The sequence below is a fragment of the Rousettus aegyptiacus genome, unplaced genomic scaffold (genome assembly GCF_014176215.1).
Source record: "Rousettus aegyptiacus isolate mRouAeg1 unplaced genomic scaffold, mRouAeg1.p scaffold_m13_p_1, whole genome shotgun sequence".
Lineage (NCBI taxonomy): Eukaryota > Metazoa > Chordata > Mammalia > Chiroptera > Pteropodidae > Rousettus > Rousettus aegyptiacus.
The window spans coordinates 104,416,906-104,430,160 of record NW_023416284.1 but is presented as its reverse complement, the minus strand read 5'-3'; positions in this window follow the sequence as shown (position 1 = coordinate 104,430,160).

Here is a 13,255-nt window from a genome sequence, read left to right as displayed (position 1 = left end):
GCTCTAAAGTCTCTTGGTCTTATTAGTGTGGATTTGTGAAGTAGGTGTCCAGTGGCACAGTCCTGAGAGAGGTTCAGTTGCAGGCCAAATTTAGCTCAAGCCTCTACCTCTTCAGGTCCACCTGTTAAGATTCAGCCAGCGATCCACAGATGCTGTGCTTATAGTTGCCTCAAAAGGCCATACTAGAAATCAAGGCCAGTTGCCTCTACCAGTGTGAATCTCAGCAATGAACGCCTGACTCACTGAGGATACAGCAGGATGTGGCTTGGGTGGGGCCCGAGATGGGGTAGGCGGGGTTTCAGAGAATCCTCTGGGCCTAGTTTGGTGATGTCATGGCAGTGGCAGTGCTGTGTCTGCGCACTGGTGGGGGGAGGGCTCAACAGGGAACAATGGATACTGCTGGCACTTCTGTAATGAGCAAGTCTTGTCTGTGTCTTCACTCCAACTATGTCTCCATGTAAGTCGCTGGTGCCCCTGTGTGCAGCCTAATTGGCACTGGTGCTCAGAGCCGGTAGGTTTGTTACTGCAAAAATCCGCTTGCAGATGCGGCCCCTTTAAGAGGCATCTGCCTCTGCCGCTGCCGCAGCCTTCGTCTCATTCCACCGCTTGAGACCAGGCAGCCCTACATCCTCACCCTGTCCTACCTTTTGCCTTTGCAAGGTGATTTCTTGGATTTCTCTGTGGTTGTATGGCTTCTTCATCTAGATTCCGGGCAATTTTTTTCTTGCTGCTGCTCCTTGTTTCCATCATAACTTTGAATTGGTTACCAGAGGAATGAATAGAGCCTCTATCATCTATGCCATTTTTTTCCTCTTGTTTCTTTTATCATTGGAGTATAACATGTATGTAAAATATGTAATTTTCTTAGGTGCTCCTCAAATAATCTATGATTTAGATCCCTTCCAAATTTAGCTGTTAAAATTTCCACCCAAATTTACTATAATCATCTACATGAAGAGATAACAATGTTATTACACTCACTCTCCAGATCTAATTTATCTTTTCTAGAGACAGAAAATAAGAGTGAAGCAGTTATCTGTGTAATTTTACTAGGTCATCACTCTTATTTCTATGTCATGGTAATATCAAAACTGACAGAAATTGATCATTTCAAGTGACTATTGTACTCATTAAACAAACATGATATTTAAAATTCTGCTTTTTAAAAATTATATAAATATGACAATGTCAAAGATAAAAAACAGGAGAGAAAGAATGGTGAGATTTCTACTTTCTCCTCTGACATATTGTGTTTATGCTCCATTATTATTATTCATAGAGTGCATTAAAAATACATCCACCTTTAAGTATTCAGACTTTTGTTTTTACAGATGACAGTGAGTCTCAAAATAGCTCATAATCGTCACTGCAAATAAACCAAAGGGCATTATCACTTTTAGTCTGACAGAATTTGTCACACAGTATTAATCTCCTGAGGTTGAAAAACTAGAAAAATTACAATGTATGCAAAAAGATATTAGATATGTAGAAGAAAATAAATCATTGGAATTTTATTTAAAAGACATGAAGTTTAAAAAAACCTGTAAATTGCCCTATTTTCCTCTGATAAAAGACTAATATTTCCCATTTTACGTTGGGGAATATTTGTGTCAGAAGAGTTTTTGTGACTTGCTCGTGCATTGTCACATTTAAATCTCATAATAATGAGATATGGTAGCAACTATTATTATGTGGTAGCAACTATTATTAACCATACCAATAAATAAAGAAATTGTAGCTTAAAGAAAGAAACAGTGTGTTTGATGCTGCACAACGAGGAAGTGGCTGAGACAGGACACTCAGAACCCATGTTTTTACCTACTATATTGAGTGGAAGAATGGATAATATATGAAAACTACCAAATTTGTGCTTGGACCACAGAATATTTTTGATAACTAAATTCAATATTTCTTTTCATCTTGCCTCATATGCAGGTCTTAGAAATGTTCTAGGTTCATAATAAATTATTCAATAGAAAGTTTTTGATGTATTTTCAATAGATTGTGGACAGGAAATATGTACATGGAGTGACATTTAGGTTCTCTATGATTTTCACCTAGTCTTGACCTAGTCTTACACATATAATTGGTAAAAATACATATTTTATTTCTTAAACCTCAGGAAAGTCATCTCTGAGTAAAGCCATTCTTAATTCAGAACAGTGGTTCTAAACTAGGGGTGATTTTGCCTCACCCCCAACCCCAGAAGAGATTTGGCAGTGCCTGAAGACATTTTTAGTTGTGCTATCGGCAACTGGTGAGTAGTTGATAGAGAGCTGCTCAACCTGTAAGACACAGGAAAACCCCCAAGAACAAAAACTTATCAGGCGCAAAATGTCAGTAGTGTCTTGGTTGAGAAACCCTGTGTTAGATGAATAGAAAATGATAGAGTGCAGCAGTATGAAAGCTGGCTACATTTCTGTTCATCCATGAAACCCTGGCCATAAATATATTATTGTATTAGTTTATTAGAACTTACACTCGTTTTCAAAAAAAATGTTTTAGCATGGCTTATGTCAAATATACGTATTGTGTGCATGTGTATATTCCTTATATGATATCATTATTAAAATATAAATAGAAAACCAAAGTCATGAAGAATTAGGATGGGTCTAGGCTGCTTGGAGTCAGGGAAGACAGGGAAAGAAAAGTTGCAATTTCCATGGCAATCTTAATACAGATCTTTCTGTTGGTATATTTTGCTTGTGTTTTCTTTTATTTTCACATCAGTCCTGTGAAAGTTCAGGGGGAGATAAGAAGACAGAGATATGGAAACACAATTACAGTCTTTAAAGCAGTTGGATCTCTACAGGACTTTCTGACTTCCAACATATTTGCTACCTCCTTACTATGAGAGAGCTTGTATGTACATTGTACTTCATAAATCAAAGTAGACAGCTCTGTAATTTTGAATCCGAAAATAAGAATAAAAAAGAACAGAAAACAAGCACTCAAGAAAATAGAACTCAAGAAAAATTCAAAATCAACTAATTATAATTTTGAGTTTATAGTAACATTGTTAAGGCATCAACATACACCGCCTCTGATCTTGTACCACCCCAACACAAAAAAAAATATGAATACCTATTAAAAAGTGAATAAACTAAAACTAAGAGGGTGTATGCATATGTTGCTATATTTAGAGAGTTGTAAGATGAATGTCATGCTCTCTTCATTGAGGTGATCTCAGGCCCCTGCCTTCGTTAAGCAAATAAATAAACTCTGCATGTTAGATTTTGACTTTTCTTTTCCTATTATTTTTTTTTTTTACTTTCTAGAGGTATACGTGAAAAATTTAAAAGAGAACCATAAAAAAGTTCTGGAGTTTTAGTTTTATCTCACATTATATATAAATGCTCTTTTTCCTTAAAGAACAAGTGTGCCTGTGGAACTCTCTAGGAGAGAGGCCTGTGGTGGTTGGTACTCTTTTATTTGGAGGTCTTGGGTATCTTCTACTTTCCATTTCAGAAGTAAATGTGCCAACTTATTACTGCAGCTTTGTCTTTATGATTTATAAAATAACAACCTCTGCAAACAGTATAACTATTCCCCCAATGCCAATCAGGTGTGTCTGAGACATCACTGCTTCAACTAGTGATAAGATGGTAAGATGATACTATTGTTGCTGCTTTCTTATTCCCCTGTAAATTGTGACTTATTATTCTTATTCACATCTAATCTGAAAGCAAATTAGAGTGCCATCTGTTTCAAGTTAAGCAAGGACTTTGGCACATGACATGTTAAAAGAAATAACATGCGAAATGCTTAATACAGTGCCTGTCACAGAATAGAAATTTAATAAATGTGATTTTCCTCTGTGTTAGAAAATATGACTTTATGGCTTCAACATTCTGTATGCTAAAAAGACTGAATCCAGAGAACCATGAAATAGCTTTGAAAACAGAACAACCTAGAAAATTTAAGATAGGAAAATACAATGTATATTGAAAACTACAAGACATTGCTAAAAGAAATAGAAGAAGACACAAATAAATGAGAAGATATTCCATGCTCATGGATTGGAAAATCAATATCGTTAAAATATTTATAATTCCCAAAGCAATCTACAAATTCAGTGCAATCCCTATCAAAATTCTCTTGACATTCTTCAAAGAAATGGAACAAATAATTCTAAAATATTTATGGAACCACAAACAACAACAACAACAACAACAAACATAGCCAAAGCAATCTTGAGAAAGAACAAAGCTGGAGGCATCATACTCCCTGATTTTAAACTATATTAAAATAGTATGGTATTGGCATAAAAACAGGCACATAGATCAATGAAATAAAATGGAGAGCCCAGGAATAAACCCATATGATTAATTATGACAGAGGAGTGAAGGATATACAACATGAAAAAGACAGTCTCCTCAATAAATGGTACTGGGGAAACTGGCCAGACACTTACAAAACAATGAAATTAGACTACTGTCTTGCACCAGACACAAAAATTAACTCAAAATGGATTAAAGACTTTAACATAATACGTGAAATAAAACTAGGAGAAAACATAGGTAGTAATCTCTTTTGAATTTGACACAAAAAGTAAAAGCAACCAAAGCAAAAATAAATAAGTGGGATTCTCATGTCTGCCAGTGAGCACAGTGGAGGCCCAGCAAAGGTCATTTGGCAGCAGGGGCTAAAGTTCAAGCAGGCTGGTAACAAACTCTGTGACCCTGGGTAAGTGTCTTCTGCACTACAAAAGAAACCATCAACAAAATTAAAAGGCAACTGACTAAATAGGAGAAAATATTCGTAAATCATATAGCTGATAAGGGATTAATAGTCAAAATATATAAATAACTCCTACAACCCAATAGCAAAAAAAAAAAAAAATACTAATTAAAAAATGGACAGAAGATCTGAATAGACATTTTATCCAAAGACATACAAATGACCAACAAGTACCTGAAAAGATATTCAGTATCATTAATCATCAGGGAAATGAAAATTAAAAACCACAATGAGATATTGTCTTACACCTGTTAGAATGGCTATTATCAAAAAGACAAGATAAAAGTAGAATTGACAAGCATGAGGAGAAAAGGGAACCCTTGCACGCTGTTGTTGGGAATGTAAATTGATGCAGATATGGAAAGCAGTTTGGAGGCTCCTCAAAGAATTAAGAATAGAACTACCATACGATCCGGAAATTCTACTTCTAGATACTTATTTGAGGAAAACAAAAACATAATGTAAAAAGATATATGCACCCCCATGCTTATTGCAGCATATTTACAACAGCCAAGATATGAAAACAAACACATTTTGGTATATATATATATTCTCTCTATCTTTCTCTCTCTCTCTACACGCGCACACACACACACATTATTCAGCAAAAAAAAAAAAAAATGAATAAAATCTTTTCATTTGTGACAACATGGATAAATGTCAAGGGCATTATGCTAAGTAAAATAAAGCAGACAGAAAAAGACAAATACTCTATGACCTTTCTCATATGTGGAATCTAAAAAACAAAAACAAAAAGATAGTCACAGAGAAAAGATTGCCATGGGTTGAGAAATGGGAGAAATGGGTGAAGGGGGTCAAAAAGTTAAAAAAAGAAGAACCAGGCAAAAATGATTTAGATATTGAAGTTATAAGAAGAGGGCTCAAGAAGAAAACAGAGCACGAGATGACAAAAAGACACAAAATTAGGTAGTATTTAACTGATAATTGGATTTCATTATAAATACATAATGGATATCCCAGATTTGAAAAATGCAATACCTGAAATGAGGAACTTTTTAGAGAGATTCAAAAATTGATTGTATACCACAGAAGCTAGTATAGGTGAACTTTAATTTAGGGAAGCAAAAAATAGACTAAAATAATTACTCGGGGAAATATTGAGACTCAAGTTCTATTTAGCTAACTGTTAAACTCCCTTACATAGGTATAATTGAAGACTGGGAAGAAGAGAGAGATCATGGGAAAGAGGTAATATTTGAAGTAATGATAAACATTTTTCAAGTTGAAGGAAAGATACCACATATTTAAATCCTCAGCTCAAATAAACCTCACTTACACGCACCATGTTCAGACTTCTAAAAACCAAAATAAAGACAATATTTTGAATATAGATAAAGAAAAAATATACATTACAGTTAGGGAAATAGTAATAAAAATAATAGCTGATTTATGAGCAGAAAATATAGAGCCAGAAGATAAAGGAATGAGATTTTAAACTGCTAAAAGGGGAGGAAAAAACTCTTACAAATCCAGAACTGTATTCTCAGCAAAGCTGAAATAAAGCAATATCTGACAAACAATACCTTTGAGCCATTGTCACCAGTGACCAGATCTATAAGAAATTCTAAAGAAATTTAATCTGCCTAAAGGAAAGTGATGACATCATGAAATAGCAAGAAGTAAAGAACAGTGCCAGAAAAACATAAATGATCAATATACACCAACTTCTGTCAACTTTTTAAAACAATAAAACCATTTCTGGTGGTGTTTATAACATGTAAAGTTAAAGTGGGTGACAAAGTTAACAAAAAAAGAATAGTGCAATAGGTGGAGTTAAATAGTTTGATGTGCCTTTCATTGTATTGTGATAAAAGAACTAATTTAAAATAGACTCTCAGGTTTAAGAAGGATATATGATTTTTACAGAGATAATATAAAATGATAATAGAAGATGTAACAAAGAAGCCTAATGAATAAAATGAAGTAATAAAATATTTATGACAATAGAGAGCGAGAAACAAGAAATTAAAGAGAACAGATGGACAAACAAAAACAATAGTGAGAAAATAGACTTATACCCAACTACATAACAAATTAAATGTAAATGGACCAAAACACCAATCAAAAGACAGAAGTTGTCAAGTTGGATTATAAAAGAAAAAGAGACAAGCTACACAGTACTTAAAAGGCCATCTTATAGCTAAAAATATATAGATATGTTAAAAGTAAAAGTTCAGAAAAATATATACCATGAATTCACTAATTGAAAGGAAATGACAGTTTTCAACCACAAGAAAGGATGAAATCATGCCATTTGCAATAACATGGATGAAACTTGCGGGCATTACGTTAAGTGACATACATTAGACAGAGAAAGACAAATACTGTACTATCTCACTTATATGTGGAATCCAAAAAAAAAAAAAGGAAGGGAGGGAGGGAGGAGGGAAGCTCATAGATACAGAGACCAGACTGGTGGTTGACAGAGGCAGAGGATGGTGCAGCTGAGTGAAATGGATGAAGGGAATCAAAAGGTACAACCTTCCAGTTATAAAATAAACACGTTATGGGGATATAATGTAGAGCATGGAGACTATAGTTGATAATACTGTACAGCATACTTGAAAGTCACTAAGAGAGTAGATCTTAAACGTTATCCTTAGAATAACTCTATAACCATATATGGTGACCAACGTTAACTATACTTATTGTGGTCATCATTTTACAATATATACAAATATTGAATCGTTATGTTGTACACTTGAAACTGATATAAAGTTATATGTGAATTGTTCCTCTATAAAAAACAAATTGAAAAAATTTAAAAAGAAAGAATAAATAAAAGTTGGATGGATAAATGCAATAAAAAAGAAAAAAAGTAAGAAAGAAAAAGGAAAAGAAGGTAACTGAATATATTAATATCAAGCAGAGTCAAATTTAAGGCAAGATTTACAAAAAATAAAGTGAAACATTTCATAACAATAGTTTTAAGAAATTATACTTAATTTTTTCCAACTTCTGAGCTCAGAGCACATAGCTATTGTACAGTGCTGCCATAACCAAGATATACTGGGTGAAGCGGGTTTATGTAGCCTTAGGAGGATATGAATCCTCAAATCCAGGCAAAAAATGTTTGAGTGAGGTTTGATGTCTAGTTCATCATGATTCTTACACATGCAGTATAAAATCTATAATTTAGCTTTCTTAGAATGCTTTTTTTCTTTAGGAAAATAGTCTCTTAGCCAAATTGTCTTTTGGATGCGTTTCTTTCTTAACCAGGATATGCTGGAAGAGTTTTCAATTGCCTTAAAATTCAGCTGTGTTATATTGGGGAAAAGAAAACATTGAAATTGGAAGATTCAGGTTTAGCCTTTGCTCTTTCAATTTATACTTGCTTAACCTTGGCTAAAACATTTACTTTTCTGAGACTTAGCTTTCTTATCTATGTAATGACATGACACATTCTTTCTCAACCACAAAGCACTTTTAAAGTGTGAGCTATTTTCATTAGCTAAATGACTCAAATGTTTTTAGTTATATGTAGAGCCCAAAATAATAGGTCCTCAATTCTAGAACAGACCTGAATGTGCAACTGAATAATAAATGAGAGAAGACATAATGTATTTTTAACTTAATATTATTTCAAAACAGTATAGAATTTTATCAATTTTTGTTGTATTTAAAAGCACATCTTTTTGAGAGACTATTACAAATTCTTTTGTACCATAAGGATGATGGGTAAATACATTTTGAATTAAAATGAATCACATCTCAAGATTTTTGTGGTATTTATAATAATATAATTATTGTAAATTTTATACAGAACAGGATCAATACAAAAAAGGAAAAAAAAGGGCAACATTGTTCTAATATGTAGTTATGTTAGATTAATAAATTAATCTAGTTAACTAATTATTTATATTTTTCAGTATGTAAACAATACTAAATTAATTTTTGACACAACTAAGTAAATCATTAAAAACTTATAAGTAGATTTTTACATAACAATTACCAAGATTGATAAGGGCAAGAAGAAAAAAACTAATGGTGAAAAGTGGCATAAAACATTATTATTATTCTAAAATTAAACAATGTTATGCCATGAAATGAAAAAGGCCATTTCCAGCTGGTTGTTAATACCATAGAAATGCTTTTGTATTATAATTGAAATGCAAAATCTAGCCATTCCCATTTTATTGGGTAGAGGAAGCCATAATATAGGTTTTTATAGGAGCATTTAGAGTTACTGCTATTATCCATAACTCTTTTGTCCTTTTCAAATGTAACCAACTAATGTAAATTGTTTTCAGTTTTACTGATTTATGTCATAAGCATAGCAATTATAATAGAGCAAGTCCTATTTGACAAGTCAATAGTCTGGAACTGTTGAATTATAGCTTTCAGAATATACCCCTGGGTCCTTAAAGTGTCTATCACCAAACTTTAAAGTGTGGGTGCTACCACACTTTAAAACTGTCACTTTAAAAGTCTGCACATTAATTCCAACACCTATCATTGCCCCAAAATATTTCGTGACTTTTTAAAGAATTATTGCAATGAACTTTTTCATAAATAACCTCAATAATAGAAAATCTATTCTTTGTGGATGATCATAATATTTAAAAACAGATTTATTGTTTTGGAGCCAAGATGGTGGAATGAATATATATATTCGTTAATATACAATTCTTTCTATCCATCTACCTGATCTGCCTATCCATCCTATCTGGATAACAGTAAAAAAAATGCTTTTAAATAAAGTAATTAATATTTTCAGTGGTACATAATCTACTTTTGTGGCAGTTCTAGAAAAAAGTATTTGAAAAATATTTTGAACAAAGAATCACTAAAATAGTCTCCAAAGAAGATACTTCTGTGTAATATAAAGCACAATTCAATATGTAATTTATGGTATGCTTATTAATAGGTGTCTCCCTATTTTGTAGCTGCATAGTAACAAAAAAATTTTTTAATTAATTGTAAAAAATGGTATGTTTTTTGTTTAATTTGAACGGTTTATTTTGAAATAATTTTAGACATAAAGAAAGTTTCAAAAAGAACTGAAAGTTCTTGCACAAAATTTTATTGTCTGTTTAACACGTATTGAAAGTAACAATGATACAACACTGTTAAATAATCTACAGACCTTATTCAATTGCCAATTGTCTAAATTGTTCAATCCAGTAATCCATATTGCATTTAATTGTCATGTTTCGTAAATCTCCTCCAATGTGAGGTAGTTACTCATTCATTTTTTGTCTTTCCTGACATTTACATAATTGAAGAAAAATGGCCCATTATTTTGTAGAATGCCTCCTAGTTTAGATTTGTCTGATGTTCCTTGATGATTAAATTCAGGTCATGCATTCTTTGTAAGAAATACAAAAAAGTAATGCCATGTCTTTCTCCGCATATCATAAGAAGTGACACATAATGTCAATACATATCATTAACGGTATTCTTAACTTTGACAACTTAGTTAAGGTGGTATCTAAAAGTTTTTACATTGTCTAACTACTATTTTTTCTCTTTGTAATTAATAATTCTCTTTAGGGAGATACTGTTAAATTATGCAAATATCCTATTTCTCATCAAACTGTTCATTGATGAATCTTGCCTGCAACAATTTTTACTGTGATATTAGCTAAATAGCATTGCATCATTCCTTCTATATTAATTAGAATTTTAGGGTCAGGAAGAATGGCCCATTTCCTCGCATTTTAAAATTTATTTACTAATGTATTCATATTGGCATGGACTCATGGATATTTTATTATGTGATTTATAATCCATTATTATTATTATTTATATTTTTACTCACATTGCCCTAGATTTAGTTATTGGGAATTGCTTCTAATTTGCTTCTATCTCTTTTATACATCCTCCAATCATTGGTTTTAAGCACTTACTTTCTGGCAACACAAATGTTCTTTCTATTCTCATCAAGTACTTTTCCCACTCAACCCTGGAATCAATCATTTCCTCAGAGTCCTTTTATTTTTATTGGAGAATGGTGTTCTGAAACCAAAATATGACACTAGTTTTATTTATTCTTACTATGGTGTTATTGCTTCTGGGGTCTCTCAGGGGATATCCACAGATATCTGTATCAATATATATGTCAATTTCTATGTATTTTAACATATATGTTAAAAATTATGAGTACATACTGATTATTCTAGTTCCAATAACACCACAGGTTTATTCTATCCTTTCCCCTACAATGAGAAACCTGGCTCTTATTTATATAACGTATTTATCTGTTCCATTCTGAAATCCTCATTTCATAATTACTCATACTCTTGTGACAAATTTACTACTAGAATCGAATATTTGTGTACAGTTCATGTTTTCTTTAGACTATCAGCAAATAGTCAAATAACGTTTTTCGGAGCTAGATTAGTTCTTTCTTCTCCATATCTGTGTGGTTTTGTTATTCATTTGTTATGTAGTTAAATTGCTTTATTACTCTTCGTATTTCATTTTGTGTCCCCCCCTACAGCTTGGTTGATTTTAATTATTTTAAAATTATTTTTGCATTAATATATGAAGTTTTACCATGGTACTAAAAGTTAGAACTCTCTCCAGAGGCAACTTCAGAGCTATCCTTTTTACCCCATTTGTATTTCACCGTTACTTCTGCCATATTGCTACCTATACTCCTTAAGTTAACTAGTCTTATTAATTTATGATTTTACTTTATATGTTTTATCTATATTCTTTTTCCTTCCACAGTCTTCTTTATACTTACCTATTTCTTTCTGTAGTCTCCAATGCTTTCAATTTGTCTATATCCATGTAACTGATCAACTAGATCAATTAAGACAGAAATAAAGATTAAGGTTGACATTGCCTCAAGGATGACATCAATTTTAGCAAAAAAAAAAGTATATGAAAATATTATGAGATTGATATATTAGAGTGCAAAAGTTTATTATCTGAGCATGAGAAAGAATTAGGAGAAACAAATGGTGAAAATTAAGGACTTATTGTATGTTCATAGCGATTGCATAATGTTTTGGTATTTACCTTCTTTGCTCTTTTCTCAGCTTTCTTGCTTCCAAACCCTTGGCCCTATTCTTGTAATTTTCACCTACTTTTTTTTTTTTTTTTTTTGTAGATCTGCGATCTCGAAAGGATAAAGCAAAACTTTTCAGATAAAGCTAACATTAAACTTAATTGTGATTAATTTGGAACAGTTCAGTTTTTAAATAGACTTTATTATTTTAGAAAAGTTTTAGAGATACAGCAAAATTAAGGGAAAGTCACAGAGATTTCCCATAGACCTGTACCACCATGCATCACCTTTCTTATTATCTACATCACTCGCCAGAATGGCACTTCTTTATTTTCAACTAAAGTTGAAAATATATTGAAATATCATAGTCACTCAAGAGTTCGTAGTTTACCTTGGGTTCACTTTTAGTGTACATTCTATGGGTTTTGAGAAAAGTTTAATTCACGTATCTATTATTACAACATCATATAAAATATTTTCAATGCCCTAAAAATCCTTTGTGTTCGGCCCATTCATCTCTACTTACATCCCCACCTCACCCCTGGCAACCACTGATTTCTTTACTGTTTTCATAGTTTTGCTTCTTTCAGAATTTCATATAGTTTGGCATTGTACAATACATAGACTTTTTAGATTGGCTTCTTTCACCTAATAATGTGCATTAAAGTTCCTCTATGTCTTATCATGGTTTGATAGCTCATTTCTTTTTAGCTCTGCATACTATTTCATTATCTGGATATACTACAGTTTATTTTTCTATTCACCTACTGAAGTACATCTTGGTTTAAGTTTTGGCCTTAATGAATAAAGCTGGTATAAACATTCATGTGCAGGTAAAAGTATTCAGGTTTTTTTGAGTAAATACCAAGGACCATGATTTGCTGGATCATATGGTAAAAGTATATTTAATTTTGTAAAACCTGCCAAACTGTCTTCCAAGGCGGCTATACCTTTTTGCATTTCCACCATTAATGAGAGTCCCTGTAGCTTCACACCCTTGCCAGCATTTGGTGTTGTTAGTTTTCCAGATTACGGCCATTCTAATAGATATGTAGTGGTATTCATTGTTGTTTTAATTTGCACTTCTCTAATGATCTATACAGGGAGCATCTTTTTATATGCTTTTTTTCCCCCCTACCTGTGTATCTTCTTTGTTGAGATGTCTGTTTAGCTCTTTAGCCCGTTTGTAAATTGGGTTGTATGCTTTTTTTTTTGAGTTCTTTGTATATTTTTAATAATAGCTTTTTATCAGATATGTCTTTTGCAAATATTTTTTTCTCAGCCTGTGGCTCATTCTCTTAATATTGTCTTTCACAAAGTAGAATTTTTAAATTTTAATAAAGTTCAGGTTATTGATTATTTCTTTCATGGGTCATGTCTTTGGATCTTTTATTTAAAAAGATGTTACCAATACTCAAGTTCATCTAGTTTTTCCCTCATGTTATCTTTTAGGAGTTTTATAGTTTTGTGTTTTCCATTTAGGTCTGTGACCCATTTTGAGTTAATTTTTATGAGGAGAGTAAGGTCTCTAGATTC